This window comes from Cynocephalus volans, chromosome 7 (assembly GCF_027409185.1).
Source record: "Cynocephalus volans isolate mCynVol1 chromosome 7, mCynVol1.pri, whole genome shotgun sequence".
NCBI classification, from domain to species: Eukaryota; Metazoa; Chordata; class Mammalia; order Dermoptera; family Cynocephalidae; genus Cynocephalus; species Cynocephalus volans.
This window is the reverse complement of record NC_084466.1, coordinates 82,683,624-82,700,321: the sequence shown is the minus strand read 5'-3', so window position 1 is coordinate 82,700,321 and position 16,698 is coordinate 82,683,624.

The following is a 16,698-nucleotide window of genomic DNA, read 5'->3' as shown; positions in this document are numbered from 1 at the left end:
ACGATGATGACGATAACAACACCCTTCTCAGGGTTGTAAAGAGGAGTGAAGAACTAACCAATATTGTTGTAGAACTAAGAATGATCCCCTCATGAATTTTCAACCAACACCGACTCTTATTGAAATAACAATACAAGCCTCTCGACATCCGTTCTTGGTTCTGAGCTCATAAACTGTGGTTTCCTATAGAGCAACTGTTAATGGAAACAGAAATTTCAGAGGACAGACTGACTATGAGCTGAATACACTCCAGTAACTAGAGAAGGCTTTCTCTCCCTTACTCCCGAGGAAAGGTTTGGTCGTTTGTCGCCCTGTGACCTTGTAACGTCTCGGCCCCTGATCATCTCTGCTCTTCTCTCCTGCTCACCGGCTATCAGGCTTACTTGCTTCCTTGGCCCCATTTCTGATAGTCTTTGGGTTCGGCTGCTCTTAATTTCTCCCAGTAAACATCTTTGCTCCTATTACAACTTCGATTTAGTTCAAGTCAATAAACATTTATTAAGCACCTACTAGCACAAAGCACTGAAAGGGAGGCAAAGAGATTCCCATGCTTCTTTCAGGTGAGATGTGTGCACGGCTCATTGAGTGATCACGTGAAAGGGAGCAAGTACTCTGGCTGAGACCCGGAGTGCTGCGGGCAAGGTCACGTGCAGGGGCAGATTGGGAGGTGACCTTTGCACTAAGCCTGAAAGGGTGAGAGTTCGATGAAATGCACACACACGGAACTCTGAAAGTGCAAAGTGTTTATTTAGTCATCCATTCATTCAACATTTATCAGGCACCTACCATGTGCCAGGCATTGGGTTTGAATTTCTGCTCACTGCTGTATGATCTTGGACCCTTTACTTAACCCCTCTTTGCCCTGATTTCCTCAACTATGAAATGAGGGAACATGACACTCTATCTCACAGTCAAGAGCTCTTAGTGCCTGCTACATATGAGATGCTCAGGAAAGGTTTACTAATACTGTTGTTGTGAAATACATTCTCTGTCATCAAGAAGTTCACAAATATTGCTAGAGAAGCAGACATGCAAGCAAATAATTGCAACTCTGTGGACTTTCCTGGGAGAAATGTCCACTGGTTTTTCTGTGTACTACCGCACCTCCAAATTCTTGCAAATGAAAATGTCTCTGTGTCCCTGGCTTTCTCATAAATCACATTAACATCTACACTCCCTGTGCAGAGCTTCACACCAACAGATAACCACCTCTTCGTCGTTCACTAGACGTTCTCGCCTCTGGGTTTGCCATTCTGTGTTATAATTGCCTTTGGATCTGCCTCTCCTGCCCTCTGTTCTCTGCCCTCTTTCACAAATGCGGTGGGCATCTGTGTCTGAGCTGCGGCACACCATGCTTGGAGAACGAATGAACCAGTGAAGAAAATGACTTGGGGGCCGGCCCGTGGCTCACTCGGGAGAGCGTGGTGCTGATAACACCAAGTCAAGGGTTAAGATCCCCTCACCTGTCATCTTTTAAAAAAAGAAAAAAAAGAAAGAAAGAAAATGACTTGTATCTGTGAGGGGGTCTAGCAGGTGGGCCACCCGGCTGCCTCGGAGGGGCCTGGCGTGGCGTGAGTGGAACTCGGGAGACCCTGGGCAGATGTGGCTGTGACAGAGTGGAGGCCTCCTGTGCCCTTCCGAGAAGCTTGTGCACTAGTCTGGAGACTTGGAGAAGCCATCAAAGATTGTGAGCAGCAAACTGTTCCCAGAAGACAGTGGCAGCAGGGAAGCCTGGCGGGCAGGGCGGGAGCATGGGGGCAGATGAGGAGGTGGCAGGGCAGGCTGTCATCTCTACTCCACTCTGTCAGGGCGAGTGTGCTCCCCTCTCCCGGAGGACATGCGACAATGTCTGGAGACATTCTGGGTTGTCGCAAGTGCTACTGGCATCCGGTGGGCAGAGCCAGGAACGCTGCTGAACACCCCACCACGCCCAGCACAGCCTCAAACAGAGACGCAGCCCGAGCGCGGGCGCCGCGAGCCGAGGACCGCCCCGAGCGCCCCCCGTGACCGGCGCCAGCCGAGGACCGCCCCGAGCGCCCCCCGTGACCGGCGCGAGCCGAGGACCGCCCCGAGCGCCCCCCGTGACCGGCGCGAGCCGAGGACCGCCCCGAGCGCCCCCCGTGACCGGCGCGAGCCGAGGACCGCCCCGAGCGCCCCCCGTGACCGGCGCGAGCCGAGGACCGCCCCGAGCGCCCCCCGTGACTGCCGGCTCCGGGTCAGGCCGCCGCCCGCTGCACGCGGGGGCTCAGGCCCGGGAGGACCCGCCGAGGGACACCGTCCTGTCGCTCTCCTCTCGCTGTGCGTCCCACTCGTCTTTGCCCTGAGCTTGCACCGGAAAGACGAGCTCTGTAGGCGCCGTCGTTGGCGCCGCTGAGACCTCAAGGCACCGACTTTACATTCATCATCAACCACTGGAACAAGGACGACATGGGTTTGAGCAATAAGCCGCCTCACGTCCTTATGTGCCGCTACCTAGACCCACCGATATTGCTGCAAACACACATGGTAGGGGAAGGGGCACGACAGGGACCGAGCGGGCTGGCGTCCTCCCCGCCCCGGCCCTGGCCCCGCTCTGCGCGGTCCTCAAGCCTCCGCCGCCACCTGCGACCCCGGGTCCCGCGCCACTTCAGTTCTCAGTAACTCTAAAATTCACTTCCCGAGTCCAGACGCGTCTGTTAAGCTCCAAAATCCTAAAGGCACCTCCGTAGGAATGTTAGGGTCACCTCGAACTCCACGACCTCATGGTCTGGCCCGAGCCCAGTTCCCAGGTGTCGCAGGCCGGAACCCGCGTGCCTCCAGTCTGACTCTCGTTCTGTCCCACGTCTCAGAGAACTGCACGTACGAGTCACTCCCATTCATTGCTCCCCAGAAATCTTGATGTCACCCGCGACTGCTCCTTCCCCTGCCTTCAGGGATCTGCCTGTGAGTGGGCTTACCCGCCCTGGCCCTGACACCCATCCCACGTGCCTCCCTCGCCCCCGCCAGCTTTCTGGCCAGGCCGCCGGGCCTCTCACCCGCACCCCTCCCCTCTTCAACCCGTCCACCCTCAAGCCAAAGTGATCCTCTGAGATGCTCCTCTGATCTTCTAACTCCCCTGCTGAGAGCTCTTCAGTGGCACCCCAGTGCCCTCAGGTTCAAGTCATAACCTAGCCCCTGCTTGTCTCTCCAGAAGAATCTCCCTCTCCCACCTCCACACTTCCCTGAGTCCCAATTGATGAAGTTCAGCCATATGGGAGCTGCTTTGGTCCCCAAGTGGGTCAGGAGCCATGTTGTCCATGACCTCTGGGTGTCTGCACGTGACCTTCCTCTAACTACAACACCTTCCGCCCTGCCGCTGGCGAATGTCCAGCCCCTTGTCAGTCCTGACCTCAGAGAGCCCTTCCTTTGGAAGCCTGCCACCAGCCCCGAGTCCTGTCATTGCTCCTCCTGTCTCAGCCTTGTTCCCCGGCTGACATTTATCTTACAGCAGCTGCCACCTCTTGCCTTTCTCTGATACCGAGCCCCTCTGTGAGGGCAGGAAGTACCCCTGCCTGGGCCACGGTGACAGCCACAGCACCGAGCACAGAGTCTGACACTAAGTGGGTGTCCAATAAATATAAACCACCAGAAGCTAGATTGCTGTACACTGTGACAAGAATCATAATTCAAAATCACTGAGATATCTGTTTAAGCAACAAGCTCATGAGGGGTTCTCTGCTAAGACAACTTAATATGAGTGTTGAATTCAAACTGAGGAATTGATCATTCTTACCCTTAAAGGGGCTCATCCTAACTTGTGAGGCTTGCTCGGGCTCCCGAGTATCTCAGATGTCTACCCCAGCAAAATGCCGGTACAGAACCTCAGCCTGTCACAGACGAGTGAATTAGGTAGGGATCCCGCCCTCATTCACAGACCAGGCGGTGAAATTGGCGAGTCAGTGTTTTAGTATTTTGTGTTCATATGAATGTCTTTAAATACAGAGCCCTGGGTATTGCTTTCTCTCTGCAGCATTATAACCATTCAACTATATCTTCAAGTCCTTGTGGTTTAGGAACAGCCTAGGATGGATTTATCACAAACTGCCAAATGGAGTGCAGCTGGAATCCGCACCTGCTCAGGAGACAGCAAGTCACTCACAGAGGCAGGAGGGACAGGAAGGGCCAGGCCTGGCCATCTGCTCTACCGCCATACAAGCTTTCTATCTCCCAACGCCTCCACTCTCAGGTCAGTGGCTCAGGTGAAAAGGCAGGTGAAGATGCTAACTTCACTCTGCTCAGGCCAATGTCAACGATCTCTTTGAAAAGTTTTCTATCTATATCTAGAAATATATCTGTCTTTTTCAAAAAGAAAAATGGACAAGGCAGCCTCCCTAGCAGATGCCTTTTGGTTGTGGAAAAGGTCTCCCAGGCCAGAGCTGCCCAATGTGACCCTCACCAGGAGCCCCTCAGCCATGGATGGTGCCCTTACTGGTCCCCACATGCAGGAGGGGTTGATATTGCAAATGACTCAAATTGAGATGTGCACATCCCAAAGTAGAACCTACATGCTTGGGCAAGCACCTTTGATAGGTCACTGGTGCCTCAGCAGGGACAGTCTGTCCTCAGCAGATGGGGACTCCACCAACCACGTGTGTATGAACAGGTGTGGGTGTGTGGTTGGGGCAGGAGGGGATCAGGAGGGTGGGAGATCAAAATCCACCCAAGGGCCTGCCAGCCAGAACTGCCTTTAAGCAAATGAACTTCAAAATGTATTTTATTTCAGAAAAAGTCTTTTAACTGTTCAAAATAGCACAAAACAACATCACACTATGGTAATATAGAGTCACAGGGTTACTCTACAATAGATGAATGGGTGTACTCTTCTCAGAAGTAAGAGGAATCAAAGGGCACTTGGGAGAAAGCAGAGGGTAAAGCAATGGGGCCGGGAGAGTGGGCTCCAAGATGACCAAACATGACGTCTTCTACAGCAAAATATACTATAATACAACAAACCAGAGGCCCCGGAGGGCACAGACCAGAGATGAGGAGCCACCCTCCACCCACCGCCTCAGCTCCAGGCAGAGATGGGGAGCTGAAAAGGTTGGCTGCTTATTTTAAATCCGTCTGTGACCTGCTCACAAGCCTTCTCCTTGCCTAAAGTTCAGGTGTGGGGCAGAGAACTCCAAGCAGAGATCCCAATGCCCCAGTCTGGCCCTTAGGAGGAGGACTGGCCTGGCCCAGGGACAGTGCTGCAAGTTCACAGAGCTGGTGGCTGGTGCTGTTAGTCTGCTCCATTGCCTCAGCCCCCCTCGTGAGTGACACCACACAGTCGCCCTCCCCAGGCTGCCTCCAGAAGGCCTAGTCCCTCGAGTACAACTTGGTGGGGAAGAGGGGGCAGTGGCTGCAGGAAACAGCAGTCGAGGGCGTCAGGGTCTCTCAGCCAGTGATGCTGACGGGAGGGACTTCCAGGCCTCAGTTCTGGCGGGGGATGGTAGAGAGCTGTGAACCCAGGCTGAGGAGGCTCTGGCTCCAGCCCTCCAAGCTCAAGCCTCTAGGCGTGGAGTGATCACCCAGGAGCAGTGAGGTGTGACCACTCACACTCATTGTCCCAGAGGCCTGGGGGCAGGCAAAGGGGCAGAAGGCAGTGGCCAGCAATAGGAAAATGGGTTGGGCAGCAAACACCAGGCCCCACATGGGAGATTCCACACCTTTCCTGCCTCTGTTGCCCCCAGCTTTTCCTCCAGAAATTTCCCTGCCAAGAATTAGCCAAAAGAAAAAAGATACACATCTGCACACAGATAACAACAACAACAAAAAAGGGACAAAACCCCACATGCTAAGGATGAAATTACAATAAAAATGGGTGCACATTTTTGAAAGCAGTAGGATTAACGATCAGTATTCCATTTTGACCTGCCTGCTTGAGGCTGGAGGCCACCTCCTGACTGCTGCACTTGCTATATTTTTTAAGTTGAAATTGAAGTTAACATTTTTATTGCAATATTAATAACTGTTTAGAACGGGAGCCTCCTCTAGGCCTGAAGGGCAGGACTGATGGTGAACGTTCTGGGGATGCCAGGGGCTGAAGGCCTCTGTCCAGGAAGCCCAGGTGAGCGTTCTCCTGGGTGCCCCTCATGCACCTGCACTCCCTGGCTAAAGGTCTCCCAGCAGGCCTGTCCAGTCACCAAACTCAAGTCCCTGCCCAGTTCCTCCCTCTTCCTTCCATTTAGACCCGTGGTGATGTGTGCCCACCTGACCACATCCTGTGCCTCCACCTACCTGGGACAGCATGCTGGGGAAGCAACATGGCAGAGAGGACTGACTCTGATGCCAAACAGACCCGCAGCAAATCCTGGTGCCAACATTCATTAGCTTTGCACACATCATTGAACTTCTCTGAGCCTCAATTTATTTTTCTTTCTTTCTCTTTCTTTCTTTCTTTCTTTCTTTTCTTTCTTTCTTTCTTTCTTTCTTTCTTTCTTTCTTTCTTTCTTTCTTTCTTTCCTTCTTTCTCTTTCTTTCTTTCTTTCTTAATATTATTTTTTTACATTCTGTGATGTTGTTGCACATCTGTTCTGTGGGGAGGGGGAAAGGGGACAGGGGAATGAAATAGGGTGGGAGAAGGAGGAAGGAGGGGTGGGGTTGAGGCCTGTGGCACCCCCTCATTCCTGCAGGGGAGAGCAGAAGGCTTCCAACAGTGGCTTGATCATGCTGGACTGGGTGCAGATGTCAGGGGGGTGTGGCTGAAGCCCTCGCCCCCCATCACCCTGGCTGGGGTGAGCCAGGGGCGCTTCCTGCAGCAGTTCAGCAGTCGTCACTGGGCTGGTAGTAGGTGTGGGAGAGGGGGGCATGGCCGAGGCCTGAGACCCCCCCCCCACCACCCGCACTCAGAAGAGCCCAGGGTGCTTCCTGTGGCATGATCCTCAGTTTCAACATCTGTAAAATGGGTATAACCAGTTCAGTCATGGACTCTTGGTTGAAAGTTACAGAAACCCATTTGAACTGACTTAGAGCAAATTGTGTAGTATCTGTATGTCCCCGCATCACACACACAATTTTTCTTATTTTGAAGAAACATACATTACATAAAAGTTACCATCTTACCCATTTTAAGTGTACTGTTCAGTGGCGTTAAGTACATCCACATCACTGTGCAACCACCACCACCATCCCTATCCAGAACTATTGTCAAACTGAAACTTTATATCCATAAAACAATAACTCCTTGTCCCCTCCTCCTTCCAGCCCTGCCAACCACCTTCCTATGCTTTATCTCTGTGAATCTGACTACTCTAAGTGCCTCATGTAAGTGGCATCACACAATCTTTGTCTTTTCGTGACTGGTTTATTTTACTTAGCATAGTGCCCTCAGGAGTCACCCATGTTATGTATAGCACGTGTCAGAATCGCACTCCTTTTTAAGGCTGAATACCATTGCATTGTATGTAATACCAAATTTTGCTCAACCATTCATCTGCTGATGCACACCTGGATTGCCTCCCCCTTTCAGCTATTGTGAGTAATGCTGTTATAAACATGGGGATACAAATATCTCTTCAAGACCCTGCTTTCAATTTCCTTGGGTATACACCCAGAAGTGGGACCGCTGGATCACACGGTGGTTCTACCTTGAGTTTGTTGAGAAACTGTCACACTGTTCCCACAGCAGCCGCCGCACTTTATGTTCCCACCAGCAGCGCACAAGGGCTCCAGCTTCTCTGCATCCTCACCAACATTTGTTATTTCGTTTTTTGATAAAAGCCATCCCAGTGGAGGCATGGCGGCATCTCACTGTGGTTTTGATCGGCATTTCCCTAATGACTGATGATGCTGGGCATTGTTTCATGTGCATACTGGCCATTTGTCTATCTTCTTTGGAGAAATGTCTATTCACGTCTTTTGCTCATTTTTGAAAAGAGTTGCTGAGTTTTCTTATTGTCAAGTTTTGGGAGTCTCTATATATTCTGGATATTAATCCCCTATCAGAAATACACTTTGCAAATATTTTCTCCCATTCTGTGGGTTATCTTTCTACTCTGTTGAGAGTGTCTTCTGATGCACAAAAGTTTTTATTTTTTATGAAGCCCAATTCGTTTATGTTTTCTTTGGTTGCCAGTGCCTTTGGTGTCATATCTAAGAAATCATTGCCACATCCATTATCATGAAGCTTTTGCCCTGTGGCTTCTGAGAGTTTTATAATATTTGCTCTTGCCTTTAGGTCTTTGATTCATTTTAAGTTAATTTCTGTACATGGTGTTAGGTAATGGTCTAACTTCATTCTTTTGCATGTGGATATCCAGTTTTCCCAGAATCAGTTGTTGGAAAGATTGTCCTTTCCCCACTGAATGGTTTTGGCATCCTGTTGAAATCATCTGACCATATGTGCAAGGGTTCATTTCTGGGTCCTCTTTCCTTTTCCATTTGTCTATATGTCTGTCTTTATGCCAGTACCACAATGTTTTGATTACTGTAGCTCAGAAGTAAGTTTTTAAATGAAGAAGTATGACATATCCAACTTCGTTCTTTTTTAAGATTGTCTTGCTGTGTAGTATCTTAAGCCTTAATTTCCTCATCTGTGAGATGGGGATGATATTTGCACCTGCCTCACTGGATCACATGTGTGTACATTAGATGAGGTAAGGTGTGTAGAGCACTTAGCACCTTGCCTGGAATATAGTAAGTTATATATTAGAAATATTAAAAATTTCCATTAATAGGAAATGATTTTTAAAATCCCGTAATGAGGCATTGACACTTGCAAATTAACAACTGTGATGTATCTTTCATGACACTCACATCTTCAGGAAGAATCGTTCAGTCTCCTAGTACTTACTGATCCTGTCTCAGCATAAACAACTCTAGCCTGGGGTAGTCAAGCCAGCGTTCAAACCACAGCTCTGCCACACAACTGTGCCCAAGGGTCTCTCTGTGCTTTGTTTTTTTATGTTTGAAATGGGCATAGCACAGAATGGCTGGAGGTGGGGGCAGGTGGGTGTATATTTAAATAACGTGTGTGAGAAGCCCTGGCTCCACACCTTGCACCTAAACAAACACTTCCTGCCTGCCTGCCCCTTTCCCCCTCTTCCCTGTCCTCCCTGCTCTAGATAGCTTGTTTCCCAGCTTTTCTGCTTCTCCCCTGTGAAAGATACACACATAGTCTCTGACAAAAGAGAATTCACAGTCTCTTTAAAGAAACAAGAATAACCTCCCCAAATAGGGGCAAAACAATGCCAGCCCCCACCCTGAGGAGGCACTATGTCCACAAGGGCCTGCAGAGCTGACCGTCACTTCCAATGGCCACCGTGCAGTGGCTCGGCCAGGTACCCGGAGACCTGCAGCAGGGCTCTACCCCAGTGCTTGTGCACGGGCTTCTTCATTAACTGCTCACCAGGAAGTTTTTACTGAGGGTCTGCCACCCAGGGCTGTGCCCACCCAAACTCCCTGTCTCATGGAATACCATACATAGCAATGAACACAGGGGAGATGGAGCTTCTTCCAGCAAGAACACTAGAAACAGACAAAAATTTCTAAGTGAATCAGGTCCAAGTAGTACAGCAACCCCACATTTGCCAGGCACATCTCTACTATGTCGAGGACTCCAGCTCGAGTGGCAGATGGTTTGGGAGAGCCCTGAATGCTCTCCCTCCAGGGTGGGCACAGGCTAGTGTGGGGTGGCCCTGAGAGGTAGGCCAGAGGATAGGTCCCTCCTCTGTGCTGCCCAGAAGGACAACAGGAAAAATAACATCCTAACGCACCAGTGATAGTTCAAGATCAGGCTTCAAGATCAAGATCCTTCATGTTTCTTCTTGCTCCACCTAAGTCTCTATCTCTGTGAAATAACGTGTGATCACTGTTCTTGTAAACAAATCTGATTCTGACAAAAAAAGATGTGTTTTTTGGCTTGCTTAGTTTCAAAGGTCAAAACTAAATCTATAAACGTTGGTGACATATGCTCCATAAACAGGAATAATGCTCCTCAGAGCCCCTGCTATCTATTGGCTATTAAATTCTGTACCCTGCCAGGAAGAGATGTGAACAGCATTGCTCTTGTAAATAAATAAAAAAACTGTCCTAAGTATGAGATAGTTAATAGTTTATCCCATGTAATATGCTATGATACAAGACAATAAAATCATTTTTTAAAATAACTTTAAAAAACTATTTCAGGGCCGGCCCCATGGTTCACTCGGGAGAGTGCAGCGCTGGTAGTGCCATGGCTGCAGGTTCAGATCCTATATAGGGATGGCCAGTGCGCTCACTGGCTGAGCGTGGTGCGGACGACACCATGCCGAGGTTCGCAATCCCCTTACCGGTCAAAAACAAAAAAAACAAAAAAAAACTATTTAAAAAATTATTTTAAAATTATTTTAAAAAATATCTTTAAATTTGCTCGCCACAGAGATTTGTTTTCCTACTCACAGAAGCCTTGTTTACCTTCGGTGCAGTAGGATTCATTATTCATTATTCCCTGAGACTGGGACAGTAGGTCCTCCCAGCACCAGCCGTTCATACCCACAGGGGAGGCTGGAAAACAGAAAGCAGGCATGAGTTCATTTGGAAAAAACAGTCTTGAAACATTTATTAAAACCTGGGCCTTCATGTTAGTCCAAATTTGAGGGAGGAAAAGATATTTACAAACTCTACAGTAACCTCTACTTTTCATCAAATGCCTCAAAACATAATTCTGATGTTTCAGATGTATTGATGTATCATAATTCTTAAATATATAATTTTTTTACTCATCAAACAGAAAACAATGTCTAGAAATCATTCAGAAAATTTGAGGATACACAAAGACCGTATTGCAACAAAAGGTGGAAACCAAAATTGACTAGATTGCTAGTGCCACACAGAGTCCACACCCCACACCATCACCCACGGCCACTGAAAAGATACTGAATTTGTATTCTTAGCCATACTACACAGCTTCATGTACTTGGTCACAGCTCTGAATGACGGTGAAATAACTCTACTAACCTGTGGAAACCTTAGAGAATTCTGCAAAAGTGGTGGAAATTCTAACTCAAGTAAGCACAGGACAGCCCTGGTTCTGTTCTTTTGCTACTTCCATGGCAGCTTTTACCCAAAGAGGACCCAACGTAGGGTTTGTTGAGCCACACCAGCACATGCGGATTGTGAACTTCTTCTCCATGGCAAAGAAAAGCAAGGAACCAAAGAGCAATGAACCAAAGAGCAACGAACCAGAGTATGGCCGTCCAGGAACCCGGATCCTGCCTGCTCTGCCCTGGGGAAGGTGACCTTCCCTGATCTTTGCTACTTTTCTCAGGCTCTAAATTGCTGAGTGTGAGTCGTTGGTGGAATTTAAAAGAGTGGGATTAAAAAGACATGAAACAACAGGCAAGAAATATTTTTAAATGAAAGAGCAGTTTGCAGACTGTCACATAATGTGGATTCATTTCTGCATTCTGCTTGTATGTGTGAATGTGAGTATTTAGAATAAATTCTGGAAGTATGCTGCCAAAATGTAATTAATGGTTCTTGCTGTGAGGCACAATTTTAGGATTTTTTTTTTTTGTTTTACTTTCATATTTACTTTTTTTTTTTTTAAGTATACAAAGTAGATTTTATTAAACAAACATCATCACCATGTCCTTAACCATTTTTTTTGTTGTTTTCTATGTTTATATATATATATTTTTTTTTTTTAATTTTATTTTGTCGATATACATTGTGGCTGATTATTGCTCCCCATCACCAAAACCTCCCTCCCTTCTCCCTCCCCCCCTCCCCCCCAACAATGTCCTTTCTGTTTGCTTGTTGTATCAACTTCAAATAATTGTGGTTGTTATATCTTCTCCCCCCCCCCGGTTTGTGTGTGTGTGTGTGTCTGTGTGTGTGTGTGTGTGTGTATGTGTGTATGTGTGTGTGTGAATTTATATATTAATTTTTAGCTCCCACCAATAAGTGAGAACATGTGGTATTTCTCTTTCTGTGCCTGACTTGTTTCACTTAATATAATTCTCTCAAGGTCCATCCATGTTGTTGCAAATGGCAGTATTTCATTCGTTTTTATAGCTGAGTAGTATTCCATTGTGTAGATGTACCACATTTTCCGTATCCACTCATCCGATGATGGGCATTTGGGCTGGTGGCGAAGGGACTGCCTCTTCAGCAAATGGTGCTGGGACAACTGGATATCCATATGCAGGAGAATGAAACTAGATCCATACCTCTCGCCGTATACTAAAATCAACTCAAAATGGATTAAGGATTCATATTTACTTTTTTTAATAATGAGCATGTTATAAAAAATTACTTCTGAAATCAGACAAAAATAAAGTTTTTTAATTTTAAAGAACAATATGCAAACACAATATGTGTTTGAAGCTCAAACACATCATTTTTACCTATGATCAGACATGCTTTTATTAATGGCAGAGAAAGTTACTAAAAATGAGATTATCTTAGCCCAAAAAAGTATGAACAAGGCCCTATGTATTTCTTCACACCCCCTCTTTTATTCCAAAAAGAATACAGAATAGTTAATAGTATCCTAATTTTTAAAGCTGCTAATTTTTCTTTAGCCTTGACAGGAAGGTACTGAGCTAATAAATCAGATGAGCTAAATATATTCAACATGGAAAATGACAAACTTGACCACAGTCTCTATCACGATTTTTAGTTATTGTGAGTTTTATGCTGGACTCCATCCCATTTTTCTGTTCTTCTTTCAGATAATATTGCATAAACAGTTATATTCTACTATGTCATTCAAGGTCACATTATAAGCATTTCTCCACGTTGTTAGAAATTTTTCAGAAACAGATTTTAAACTGCGTAACAAACAACTGTGTCTCACTTGACTTGGCCACTTGCCTACTATTGGCTTTCTAGGTCTTTCACTAACTGTTTTAAATAATCATGATTTTTCCATCAATTCATTCATTTACAAAGTCAACAAATACTTTCTGAGTGCTTGCTATGCCCCCGGTCTTGTGCTAAGCTCTGCAAGAAACCATTCGAGAACTGACAGAGGTTACGGTCCAGGTGGCAGGGACAAATACCAACCAACCAATGACTGTCATCACACTCTCTGTTGACTGCTTTGACAAAGTAGAGTTTGACAAGAGGTTATAAATTGGGAAACTGTTATGGGTTAAATTGTGTCCACCCCAAAATTCATATGTTGAAGTCCTAACCCCCAGTATCTCAGGATGGAATTGGAATTTGTAAATGGGGCAGTGCAGATGTAATTAGTTAAGATGAGGTCATCAGTGGGTCCTAATTCAATGTGATTGGTGTCCTTATGAAAAGGGGAAATCTGGACGCAGAGACGGACATGTACACAGGAAGAACACCAGGTGAAGATGGCCGTCTACAGGCCAAGGAGAGAGGCCCGGAACAGACCCTCCCTCGTGGCCCTATGAAGGCACCTGCCCTGCTCACATCTTTATCTCAGACCTCCAGCCTCCAGACTGTGAGACAGTAAATATCTGTAGTTCACCCCAGCCAGTCTGTGGTACTCGGTTTTGGCAGCTGTAGAGGGAGGCTCCTCTGGGGAAGTGACATTCGGCTACAGCATGAACGATGAGATGGCGTCGCCAGCAGAAGAGGAAAAGAGGGTGGGTGTGCCCAGATGAAGAAGACAAAGGACCTAAGTCATCCAGGGTGGTACAGGCATGTGAAAGATTGGGGGTTCATTCTATGGTCAGTGAGCCAGGAAGCGACAGCATCAGGGTGGCCTTTCATATTCAAAGTTCAACAGAAGATGGCAGAAATCACTTATTGCTTTTTTTAAAGCAGAGTGGCATCTAACGTAGGGAAATTACCTGCTTACAAATTGTTGTATGAACTGGAGGAGCAGGCCATGGACAGGGCCTCGAGGGGGATTCCTAGAACATCCCTACAGAGCTCATCTGCCAAGGGAGCCATCACCACTGCTTCAGTCAGGAACCCAGGGAATCAGAAGGCGAGCTGTACCTGCTGGCTCCAGAAAACTGAGGAGGCAGCAATCCAGTGTCCACAGGCTACAGCTGCAACTGTGGCTGCAGAGCTGCACTGCACCTACTGGACACAGGCCTGCTAGGGACACACCTGCTAGGTCTTACTTGCTTTACGCATGCCTACTACAACCACATCTGCTAGGCCCACATCTGCTGGAGCCACACATGCTGGAGCCACATCCGCTAGAGCCACACCTGCTGGAGCCACACCTGATAGAACCACACCTGCTGGAGCCATACCTGCTAGAACTGTACCTGCTAGAACCACACCTGCTGGAGCCACACCAGCTAGAACCACACCTGATGGAGCCACACCTGCTGGAGCCCCATCTGCTGGAACCATACATGCTGGGCCCACACCTGCAGAGGTGAATGCCTTATGCCGTGCCACCTCTATTCCTGCCTCATGTCATCTACGTCTGTCTTAAGCAGACCCTGAATTGGAATCTAAGTTGCTTAAGGTCTAGGAAACAGGTCTCCAGCTTTCCAGCCTCTGCAGAAGAGAAAGTACATTGAGTGGAGTTTGGAACAGATGTTGAATATGACAAAGTACTGCATCCTCTTTAAAAAATCACTTTGGTTGTCATGTGGAAAAAGGGTCAGGGGTGGTGAAGGTGGAGGAGGGAGACCAGGTAGAAGAGGATGCAACAGTCCAGGTGAGACATGACGGTTGGTCAGGCTTAAAGGAAAGAGGGGAGGTGGAGGCAAGAGACTTAAGTGTACATACTGAAGGCAACGTCCAAGGTCCCTGCTCCTGTCTGATGGTCCTGGGCGACCCACTGCTACCTTCTTCTCTGGCCTTGTCTCACGCTTCCCTGTGAGCTCTCAGCTCCAGCCACATCCTCCCTCTTCTTACTTGAACAGCACACGCTTGTCCCTACTTTAGAGCCTTTGCCCACACTATTTCCTTGACACAGGCTACACTGCCTCAAGACTTGTTCATGACTGATTCCTTCTTATCAATCCCAGATTAAACACACATCCTTAGAGAGGCCTCCTCTGCCCACCCAACCTAAGGGAACCTCCAGCCAGTCTATACATTAAAGCATCAATAACTAAGTGATATTTCCTTGTTTGTTTGCCCTTCAAGCAGAGCGACCCCATCTGCCCATCCATCTCTGTCTTCTGAGCCTGGCACAGAGCCTGGCACATAGCAGACTCTCAGGAAACATTCAGAGAGGCTACAGGATGGGGGAGTGAGAGAGCAGGTTCCAGGGATGAGACTAGGTTGCTGGGCTGGACACTGTGTGGATGATGATGCCACACAGACTGGGGACAAACAGCATTTTGGGAGGAGAGGAATAAGAAATTTAAGTTTCTGACATGTTAAGTTTGAAATTCTCATGCAGTAGTCAGAACGATGGTCTCCAAAAATATCCGCATCCTGTTCCCCAGAACCTGTGAATATGTTGCCTTATGTGGCAAAGGGGACTTTGCAGACATATGATCCTCAAGATGGGGTGTTATCTAGGTGAGCCCAGTGTAATCACAAGGTTCTTATAAAAGAAGCAGGGAACTCAGAGATAGACAAGGAGATATGATGGAGGCAGAGGCTGAAGGATGCAAGGAACGGGCCATGGGCCAAGGAATGCAGGCAGCTCTACAAACTGGGAAAGGCAAGGAAATAGCTTCTCCCCCTCGGAGGGTCCAGAAGGAACCAGCCATGCCAACACCTTGATTGGGGGACTTCTGGCCTCCAGAACTGTAAGATAATAAATATGTGTTGGTTTAAACCACTAAGTTTGTGATATTTTGTTACAGCAGCAATAGGAAAGTAATATAGCCCATGAGATGTTCTACATGGAGATGTTAAGTCAACAGTACGTCAATCTTTGTCTGCATCTCTGATCATTTGTTAGGAGCTGAATCAAAGGGTAAGATCTTTTCAAACCTCACATATGTCATTAAATTGCTTTACAGACACAGTGTACCAATTAGCTCTCCCCTTAGATGTGTACAAAACAGACATCTCACCACACATATATCATGATTAGTTATTCATAAGTTTTATGTATTCAAATTTGATAATCAAATAATGTCATTATTGCTCTGGCTTGCATTTCTTTACTAATGAGACAAAACATCACTCATATCTTTATTTGCTGATTGTAATTTCCTCTTCTGTAAATATCTATTTTATTTTGTATCAATTAGGATGACTTTCCCCAAGTAACAGAATTCCTCATTAAAAGTGGCTTAAATAACAGAAGTTCATTAATAAATCTCACATCACAAATAGTCCAGCACATTCGAGGCTTGGCTCAGAGCATCAATGGCTTCGGGACTCAGGTAAATTTCTCTGTGAATTTTCTTTGTATTACCCTCACGGACACAGCCTTCTGTGGCCCTCCAAGCACTGAACCCTCCCACAGCCCTCTTCACAGGCAGGAAGGAAAGAGGCAAGGGCTTGCCCGAGCGGAGATCTCTCCTGTGATTTCCCCAAAGTATCAGAATCCCCCTTACATCTTACTGGTCAGAGCAGGGACACACGCCTTTCTTGTAGCTGCAAGGGAAGCTGGAAATGTGAGTTCCTAGCATTTCTCCACCTGTTTGAGAGTGGCCTTTCCCAGCCCATCCTTTGTGTGACAGTCTCAGTATTTTTCTTATCTATCTGCATGAGCTTTATCAGGTAAGGACATCAATACTTCATCTGTCATTGTGTGGCAAGTATTTTCCACAGCTTGCTTTTTTATTTGTTTTTGGTCATTTTTGTCTTTTCTGTTTTTAAGAGACTAAATGGACTGAGTGATACCTTAGGAGAAAAAAAATTTTGTGT